Below are 10,466 nucleotides of genomic sequence, written 5' to 3' on the forward strand. Positions count from 1 at the left end.
ATAAGTCCACCATCTTGGAAATATACCTTCATATCTCCATTACTAAAACCTAATAAAGACCCTTCTAAATGCTCCTCATATAGAACAATCTCCCTATTAAATGTATATTACAAAATGTTTGAGCCATTTATGCAAATAGATTAAAGAAATTTCTCCCATCCCTGGTAGATCAAGACCAGACAGGCTTTATTGCTAACAGAAATGCATATGATAACATAAAAAGAATTATAACACTGATTCTGCTAATAATCTAAAAAAAATAATTTAACATTAATAAGTTTGGATATAAACTGTGCCTTTGAGTCAGTAAATAGGGATTATTTATTCTTGCTAATGGAGAAATTAAATTTCTCTAGGAATTTTATAGATCTTATCTCACACCTCTACAAAGGAAGTCAAGCCTACATAATATAAGGCACTAATATTTCACAAAATATCCAAATAGCCAAAAGGACCAAATAAGGCTGTCCATTATCCCCTCTATTATTTACTTTAATAATGGAAACTTGGGCTAATCTAATAAGGATGGGAAGTGATATTGAGGGTTTTAACTTATGTCCTAGTGTGACATCTAAAATTCAGTTATTTGCTGATGATATTCTTATTACTCTGAAAGAAAACAATACTTCTATTTCAGCCATTTTTAGAATTATGGAAAACTTTCAAAAGAAATCAGGCCTGCTTTTAGCAATAATAAAACAAAAATACTCTCTATTTATCCTAACAATTAAAAATTAGATAAGAAGTTTATTAAATATTTAGCACAATCATAGCAAATAACATACCTGGGAATAATTTTAACAAAAAGCATTAAAGATATACCTCAATTATAATCAAAGCTTAGATATTATGAAAAATCATAGCAGTAAATGCAACAAACCTTTCTTTACAATGGAAGAGAGACTTTCAATTATTAAAATGATAATACTTTCAAAAATATTATATATAATACAAACATCTTTACCTCCTCCCAAATCAGTAATAAAAATCTTAAACTCACTGATTTAAAATTCTTATGGTTTCCAAATAAACCTAGGGTGGCATTAACTTACCATATGAGAGATTGGTGTAATGGAGGAATAGGTTTACTAGACTTGGAATTATACTCTTTTTCTGTTGTAATTAAATCTATATCTCTATTAATAGATACAAATTATGCAGCCAAATGGGGAAAAAAACAGAGGTCTTGTTTTATGGTGTAGTTTCCACTAATACTCTCCAACTTTTTATAGTAAATAACCCATTTATATGGCTGTTAAAGATTTTTTACTGCACATACCACTCAAATATATAAATCCAACTATTTATTACTTCTTTTAAATAATTTTAGAAATTGTATTTATAATTCCAAGTACACAAGTGAACCCAACAACGGCAGACTGCTCCAGTTCTTCAAATCTCTTTATTCAGAAAGCTATGAGCGCTTTCACAGGTTATACTGCTTCATCAGATACAAGCAAGAATAAAAAAGATTGCATTAAATACACTAATAAACAAATCACATGATACATTTCACTCAACTGTAAAAGGGGCACAATCCTAACAATACATAGCATTATGCACACTAACTAAAAAACATATAAAATGAATAAAAACAATATATCTAATATGAGTATGAACTCCTTTTAAAACAGTATTGCTACTTCATCTGCATAAGCTCCTACTCTTTAGTTTAGGTTTAATGGGCACCCTGTCATTCAGCCCATGCCCATAGTTACTTCTAAGCCTGATTGTCTATTTGACTTAGAGTTGTTCAGTAGTATTTCTAATATCATCACATCTGGAACTCTCAAACACTCTACCAATAGCTGTAAATAAAAATGTATATGTCAAATCTGTTTCCATGACATGCTTAGAGCACTATATTGGCTGCCCTTACTAATATGGTAAACGTGTTCTTTTATGCAATCCCACAGGGTTCTATCTGTTTCCCAACATAAAATTTAGCACACACTGTGCATGATGCTAAATAAATTATGTGTTCTGAACTATAGGTTGCATAAATATTAAATGTATAGTCTTTCTTTTGATCAGGATGTAAAAACACATTAGTAGTATTTATATACTTGCAAGAAGCACATTTGCCACAGGGAAATGTTCTCATATCTACTCTCTCAATTCTATGAGTTTTATGGTAGCAAAGATGGTTCTTAAGGGATGTCAACTTTTTATATATAAACCTTGGTTTGGTATCAAAAATTCTCATAAGACTTTCATCAGTCATTAGAATGTTCCAGTGTCTCTCAATAACTCTCTGGTACCTAACATTATCACTTGCATAAAACATGGGTATTCTCAACTTCATATCCTTACCAGAATCTTGAGGTGCTACTGCCTCATTTAACTTAGTTGTTTGGTTGGAAAAATAGGGTTTGGCACTAGTATCGCTCACTTTCTTTACAGCTTCAATATTTTCAACAATTTCTTTGTTCTGATAGCCTCTCTCTGTGAATGCTTTTCTCAAGTTATTAGTGTGATGTTGGTAATCATTCTCAAGTGCACTTAACCTGGACATTCTAAACACTTGACTGTGGATTAGTGATGGATGCATGCTTCATCTGAAGAATATGGTTATGATAGAATGGTTTTCTGAACACATTTGAATAAATACCATCAACAGTCATTCCTATGTTCACTTCTAGAAAATGTATACTTGTACTACGTTTCAGATGAAAACTGCAAATATGTTGTACTGCTATTGATATAGTCCATAAAGTCATGGAACTGTTCACTGGACCCACTCCACAAAATAAATAAATCATCCATAAATCTGTGACAAAATGAAATCTTCTTCTTCTTCTTTTGGCTTTTCTTGGTTAGGGGTTGCCACAGCGGATCACCTGTTTGTGACCTGTTGGATCACAAGATGTGCCCATAGCTATGCCATGCATCTGCCAATAAAATGTATTGTCAAATAAAAACACATTATTCACTAATACTGTGTCTAATAACACTAAAATTAATTTGATTTAAAGACTGCATTAAATACTCTAATAAACAAATCACATGATACATTTCATTTAACTCTAAAAGGGACACAGTCCTAACAATACATAGCATTATGCACACTAACTAGAAAACATATAAAATGAATAAAAACAGCATATCTAATATGTGTGTGAACTCCTTTTAAAACAGTAGCTACACATATACTCTATACAAAGTACTGTTACTTCATCTGCATAAGCACCTACTCTTTAGTGAGGCTTAGGCATAAATTAGTCTTTTATGTGAGCCTGAAACTTGGAGAATCGTGGTGATTTGTTTTTTTTTTTACTAATTTTATTTATAAATTCCCAGCATACAAAGTTTGTTTTTTTCTTCTTTTCCCTATTGTCTACACATGAAAATATGTCTTCCTCTAATTTTACAACAATGTTACTATTTAAAGATAAGAATCTAATATATTGGTTTCAGATGATGGTAAATGATGAATTGAAATCTACAGATATGATAGATGAGTTTGAATTAAATACAAATCTATGGTTAGAAATACAAGCATGCAGTCAATTTCTTTTAAATAAATTTGATCTAATGTCTCCCATAATTAAAAGATCTATACACAAATTAATAAATTATTTGACTCTATCCACACGGCATAAATTTCCACTTAAAGGCAAACTTTCACAAATATACAATATAATTAGAAAAAGAAACAATCGTTCAGAAAGTTACTGAAATTATTTCTTCAAAATTAATAATAATCAACCTAATGAGCAAGATAAGAAAATAATACTAGAATCAGCAGAATTGACCACTTCCTCACTTAAATTGAGATTATTTGCATGGAAATTTATGTACAGATCATTTATAACTCTATAATATTAGGTAAAATAAACATGAAAAATAATCTTTGTTGGAGATGTAAAAATGAAAAAAAAATCCAGATTGGTCTCTCATGTTTTTGATTGCGTAGCTCTAAAAAATTATTGGGATAATATTAATAACTTTCTTCAGGCTCTATTTACTGATAATTTTACACTTTCTAAATCGTTAGTTCTATTTAACACACCAATACCAATATGTGTTAAAACAATTAAATATACCTTGGTTTGGTCTGTACTAGCTGTTACTAGAAAAGTAATAAGAAATTGGAAATCTGATATTTTTCCCTCTTTCGCTGAATTTAATAAAATTATTACTGATGTTTATTACTTCCAGTGAGTGATCTCCCAAACCTCTTGTATCAGAGGCACATGGGATATATGCAAATGATCCTTATGAACATCAGGTGTTTCAGCTCATTGGCAATTGTGAATACCCATGACTTGTTTCGTCATTTTACTGGACAATTTCAGGCCAATATAGCTAAACCCCACTAGCTGTGGATATGCATACTTCGGCCTTGTTATAACTTTGTCAGCACAGCACAAGCAGAGTGTTTGACTGAGCATTAGAAACACAGGGCTGTTATACCCAGCTGATGTCCATTATCATTAGGGTCACTGCAGAAATATCCCAAACAACAAACTAAAACAATGAGTGAGAAGGTCACTGAAAAAACAATCATGAAAAACAAAATGAATATTCCAGTAAAGCTAGAACTTCCACTGAGTAGCCTCCCAAATATTGGTCTGAAATTGTCCAGTAAAATGACGAAACAAGTCATGGGCATTCAGAATTGCCAATGAGCTGAAACACCTGATGTTCATAAGGATCATTTGCATATATCCCATGTGCTTCTGATACAAGAGGTTTGGGAGGTCACTCAGTCAAAGTTCTAGCTTTGCTGGAGTTTTCATTTTGTTTTTACCGATTGTTTTTTCCGTGACCTTCTCACTTATTGTTGAAGTTTATTACTTGGAACTATTGACCACTAAAACAAGAGCTATCAAGAAAACTGTTTCTTACAATATGTGGAATAAGTTAAAAATATTATTAGAAAAAAGGCTGTTTACTGAAGAAATCATCTTTGTACACAAAGGCTTATGCAATCTTTAATTCTGGACATCTATGTAAATACTTAAGTTGTGTTTGTTTAATCTTTCTTTTTTTTCTTTTTAAAAAGTTGAATATCTGTAAACATACTATGCAATTGTTTATATTTGAAAATCAATAAAGTTGTTTAAAAAAAGAAATTTAGAGAATGGTTCAGTTAATGAACCCCTCCCTGCCACAATTGCTGGACACCTAAATACAACAGTCTCAAACTATTTACTTTATTATTTAAGGCAGAGTCATAAACTGAAAATGTAGAAATGTAGGGCAAATGTAATGAAAAATGCTGAACTGCTGTTTATAATTTCAATTGTAGTTATATCATTTATTTAAGTTTCTCATTAATGTGGTAGATGTCTTTATTTGTAGGCAGAAAAATTAAGAAATGCCGTGATGGTTCACTAACAGAAAATCCAATGACACTGGGACCCAGACATGATAGAATACTTTTTATTAGACCAACATAGTTTTGTAAATGCAAAGCTATGTTGGCTCAGTAAAAGGTATTGCATTGTGTCTGTACTGCAGTGTCTTTGTGTTTTACATCTAGGAAAAAAATGTTGCATTTTTCTGGCAACATGAGCAGAGATTTTTTGGCCCACTACATTTTCTCAGTGTATTGGACCATGCAGCATAGGAGCTCAGTCATATCAAAGCCATAAAAGAGAGCTTGAGCACACACATTTTCCCAATGAATTTACTAAAACTTGTCGCATTATGAGTTAATATCACTCACATAAAAAGGTATTTTTTGCAGGTGGCAATCACACTCACATCCCCAAAGTAGGGGCACCCCCCCACATATCCTTAGTTTATTATTTTCAGTCCAAGGTCACTACACCTCTGAGAAGGAGTGATCACTGACAGGCAGTGTAATACCTGTCTCATTCTTTCACTGAGGTGCACCAACCTCAAATCGACTACAGCACACTAACAAGTGAGTATTATGATCTTACTCTATCATGAAGTGAGCAAAAAAGCAAATGCAGACTAGAACTATTACATTCTTGCAAATGTAAATTTAACTCAAGTGATCTCAACAAGTGCCCATAAGCTGATAATTTGTATCTCCAGTCCAAGAAATTAATAATGTTCTTCACACCAATCACTGCTGCAGTAGCCTTAGCTATACGTGTTATATCATGCCAAGGATGTAACAGCCAGACAGCTGCCAAAGCTTTAGAGCACCTTCCATGTGCCCAAACTGTCAAGCAACTTGAGCTGAGCTGACTAAAAGACAAGTTTGGGTATAAAGACCTTCAGAGCTTTAATGCCTCTGAAGAGTACGTCCCTCTGAGGCTTTTGAGAATCGACAATCGGCTTGTGCTTTCCTTTGCTGGGCAGATAAGTTCTCTTTAGGTTAAAAACTTCAATCTTCTTTATTTTGTTGATGTTGTATTACCTTCCTCATCAAAAAACTTATTTTATAGCTAGGAGTGTTTTGTTTTAATGGACTGTTTCAAGACTGTAACGTACTTTTAAATAGAGCACTCATTTTTTTTTTCTGTCAGTTTAAAATTAGTGTAAAGTAACTTAAACCGTTTTTCTCTGAGGAGAAATTGCATTTATTTTTCTTTTGTGGGGCTGGCATACTGTTTTAAAGTGCTTTTAACTGTTTTTATCATTAAAAAGTAACGTTTGTGCACTGGAAGTGAACTTCTAGCTCAGGCAACCATGGTTCTTCCTTCCTTTGAAAATGGCTAGGGGCATTTACCACAAACTTCCTCACAGACTGGATCTACTCACACAAGAACAGGGGTATTTGATACACCTGGACAGCAATCTTCTTCAACTGACTGCCCGGATGATATAGCCCTAATTCCTTTTAAGCAGCTGTATACTGGGGATATGCAGCACTTACTAATGGAGGCAAGAAATCCTGCTACTAGAAAATCATATATTAGCAAATGCAAAAGGTTTTCTAGTTGGTGACAACAGTATAACCAGCACCCACATATGACTAATTGTTCTACGGCTTTACAATATTTGTATGAGTTGCTATCCTATGGCCTTTCTTATTCCACTCTCAGGGTTCATTTAACAGCCTTTCAGTTTCAGCATGTCTGCCCATGGATTGTCTTCTTTCAAAGTAGTCTCATGTCAAAATGCTCTTGAATGGGAATTTGCATAAGAGACCTCCAAGGAAACCAATGGCCTCTCCTTGTGTCTTAAATTTATGTTAGGCAAGCTAACACTTGCTCCATTTGAAGCAGTTAATCTGGCTGACTTGAGGTTCTTAACATGGAAAACAGTTTTACTGATTGCTCTGACCTCTGCAAGAAGGGTATCTGAGTTACAAGCTCTTATGGTGAGTCAATTCTATTTTATTTTCCTTAGGTGCAGGGTTTCTGTGCAAACTAATCCTTCTTTTATGCCTAACATAGTATCCAAGTTTACTTCAAGCCAAACTGTCCATCTCCCCCTTTTCTTTCTTGAACCTAAAAATGAGAGAGAAAGGATATTCTATACCTTAGATGTCCACAGACCACTCAGGTGCTGTCTTCACAGAACTGAATCTTTCAGACTTTTGGATCAATGCTTCATTTCTTGTGAAGGTAAGAAGGGGCAGCTTGTGTTTCAGATGGTTGTGTAAGGCTGTTAATGTTCATTATACTTACCATAACAATACTATTCCAGGTAGGGTCAAGGCACACTCTACCAGGGCTTTAGCCTCATCAATGGCTTTTTGGAAAGGGTTGGATTCTAGAAGTATTCAAAAAGCGGATACTTGGTCCTCTGTGCATACTTTTACAAAGCTTGATTCCTTCTCTAAGTCCACATCAATCTTTGCTAGGACCATTCTCTAGGGGCTCCAGGACTCTTTTCCTTCCACCTCCTATATATAGTTAGTTAAGGTAATCTACCCATATAGCCAAGGCTACTGCAGCAGTGATCAATATGATGAACACAGTACAGCTGTGTAAGTTGAACTTGCCATAACAGTAGATGTTAGACTGATCACTACTGCAGTAGCTATTCCTTCTGTCCATCTCCCTTGTTTTCTGGTGATTTTTTTTTTTTTGTTTTGTTGCCAGAGTGTGGACATTTATTTTTTGTTATTCTTAGCATTATCCTTTCAGGGCTCAGCCTCCCTCTCTATGCTGGCAGGAAAGCTCTGAAGGGCTTCACAGCTAAACTTGTCTTTTATTCAGCTGACCTCAAGCTGCTTGACAGTTTGGGCGCATGGAAGGTGCCCTGAAGATTTGGAAGCTGGCCATCTGTAATATCCTTGGCAGGATATAACCTATATAGCTAAGACTACTACAGCAGTGATGATTTGAACATCTACTGTTATGGTAAGTTCAACTCACACAACTGTACTTTTTTTAGTACATGTGTACACACATTTGAGTTCTAAACAGAATATGTTGAGAAGCTAACGTCAAAATTAAGAACAAGCATTTAATCTGTAATTGTTACATGTAGTCTCATATATCTGACCCAAAGCAAACCAAACCTCTGAAAATAACACAGCAGATGCAAATTACTTGTTTTCTTCAAAGCAGCTAATATACTAAAAAAAGTTATTTTATTTCTTAGCTACATTTTTAAGCTAAGATAAATTATAGTTTTGCCATAAAGAAATATGAAAAACAAATTATGTTTATAAATAGAAGCTTTACATTATGCAAAATGTTAAATGTGAATGCCCTAGTGAATTTTATCTTCTTTTCTTATTAGACATTATGAAAAAGCATCTCTGCAAGATTCTAAGTCTAAGAAGGCATGAACGTTTTAGAGTACATGTCAGAATCTGACATATTAATTATGAGAACATGCTACAGCCCTGTGTAAGTAATAGCTATCAAAAAGAATCATGGTAAATCACAGACATTACAGTGTATGTCAAATAAAAATACAAATAATTTGTGACAACTAACCATCAGCTCATCCACACCTCTAAGCAGCACACCCTGCTATTACCCTGGATTAAAAATGTCCAGAAAGCAGCACACAGCTGAAACAAATATATGACAAAACATGAACAGCTATACAATGCTATAACAAATAAAATATTGTGGATTATAGTGTATAACACATGCATGTATTATGTAGTGTAATTCTAGGAGACAGGGATCATCATACCACTTCCGCAATAACAGTGGTCATGAGCTTTTTGTAATAGATGTGCTTGGTCATGTGCATGGGGAGTCCATATGTGGGTGTGTGAGTGGGCATGTGTGTGTCTGTCTGTCTGTGTCTATGTGTCTGTGCTTAGTTTTGTGTGTGTGTGTGTGTGTGTGTGTGTGTGTGTGTGTGTGTGTGTGTGTGTGTGTGTGTGTGTGTGAGAGAGAGAGTATTCATGTGAGTATTTTTACAGAAAATAGTCCATAATATTTATATGTATTATACCAAGATGTATAACAAATACAAATGCAGCATGACAATCATAGTTCATTTTTAAATTTATGATTATATTATAACTGTTCAATCTGGTTTGTGTTCAACGGTATATGCTTTAAAGAACTTAAATGTTCCATTGAGATTGTCTGACTTCTAAACTACAACAGATAAAATAAAACACTGTAGTCTACAAAAATAATAAAACTACCTACTAAATTAACTATAAGAATTATAAACCATCTGAGCAACACAGACACTGCACGTCAAATGATGTGAGTTATTTGCAGTTACTTAATGCATTTGTTTTCATCTGTATTAAGCTGAGACCACAACTCTGAATAATGATAGTTATTTGTGCATTCATCTGCTGAATAAACTAAATGATTAGACAGAACCTTTCAGACATGACCCATAAAATATAACAAAGCCAGTATAAAACGCTAAGACCATCAGGTATAAATGAAAAACAAGTTTTGTATCCTCCATATTAAGAAAAACTACATTATTAGTCATACAGTAGTATCTTACAGAATACAAGGATGATTATTAAAAGTTATACTACAGAATCAGACAAGTTTTCTGATTACTCTGAATTCAGAACTTTTGAAGTTAACATCTAGCCATTTTACAACTATTGTAGTTAACAGCAATGCAAAAACTGTATTTGCTTTACCGATGTCAATCAGTCACCATGAAATGGTCAATGTCTAAATAGCTGTTCATTATACAAATGTCCATAAAACGGGACTTGGTTTCTAAATGTTCTGTTATGCAAATATGGAAGGATAAACACAATTGCGATAATGCTGCATTTCTAAGAGTTCAGGATTCACTCAGCATTGCTTTTCAATATTAATTTCATACCAGCCCCTTTATTTTAAAATGTAATGCATGATGCACCTTCTATCTGATGCAGAGTAGGGTTTTGGTTTCTGAAATCTGTGTTAAAATTTAGTTAGGTAAACATAGAACATGTCTCTCAGGCAATATATGTCCCACGATGCATATTTCAGCAGGAGATTAACAGAACCATAACATAGCCCACGTCATAAATTGAAACTTAAATCTGGATGGCAGATGGTGTGATAAAAGCATTGCATGACCTGTTTTTTTTTTTCCTTCTATCCATGCATTTATCACTTCTAATGAAAGGGTTGACAATCCCTCAGAAGAGACAGGAAACA

The sequence above is a fragment of the Protopterus annectens genome, chromosome 1.part1 (genome assembly GCF_019279795.1).
Source record: "Protopterus annectens isolate FY-2018-M chromosome 1.part1, PAN1.0, whole genome shotgun sequence".
NCBI classification, from domain to species: Eukaryota; Metazoa; Chordata; order Ceratodontiformes; family Protopteridae; genus Protopterus; species Protopterus annectens.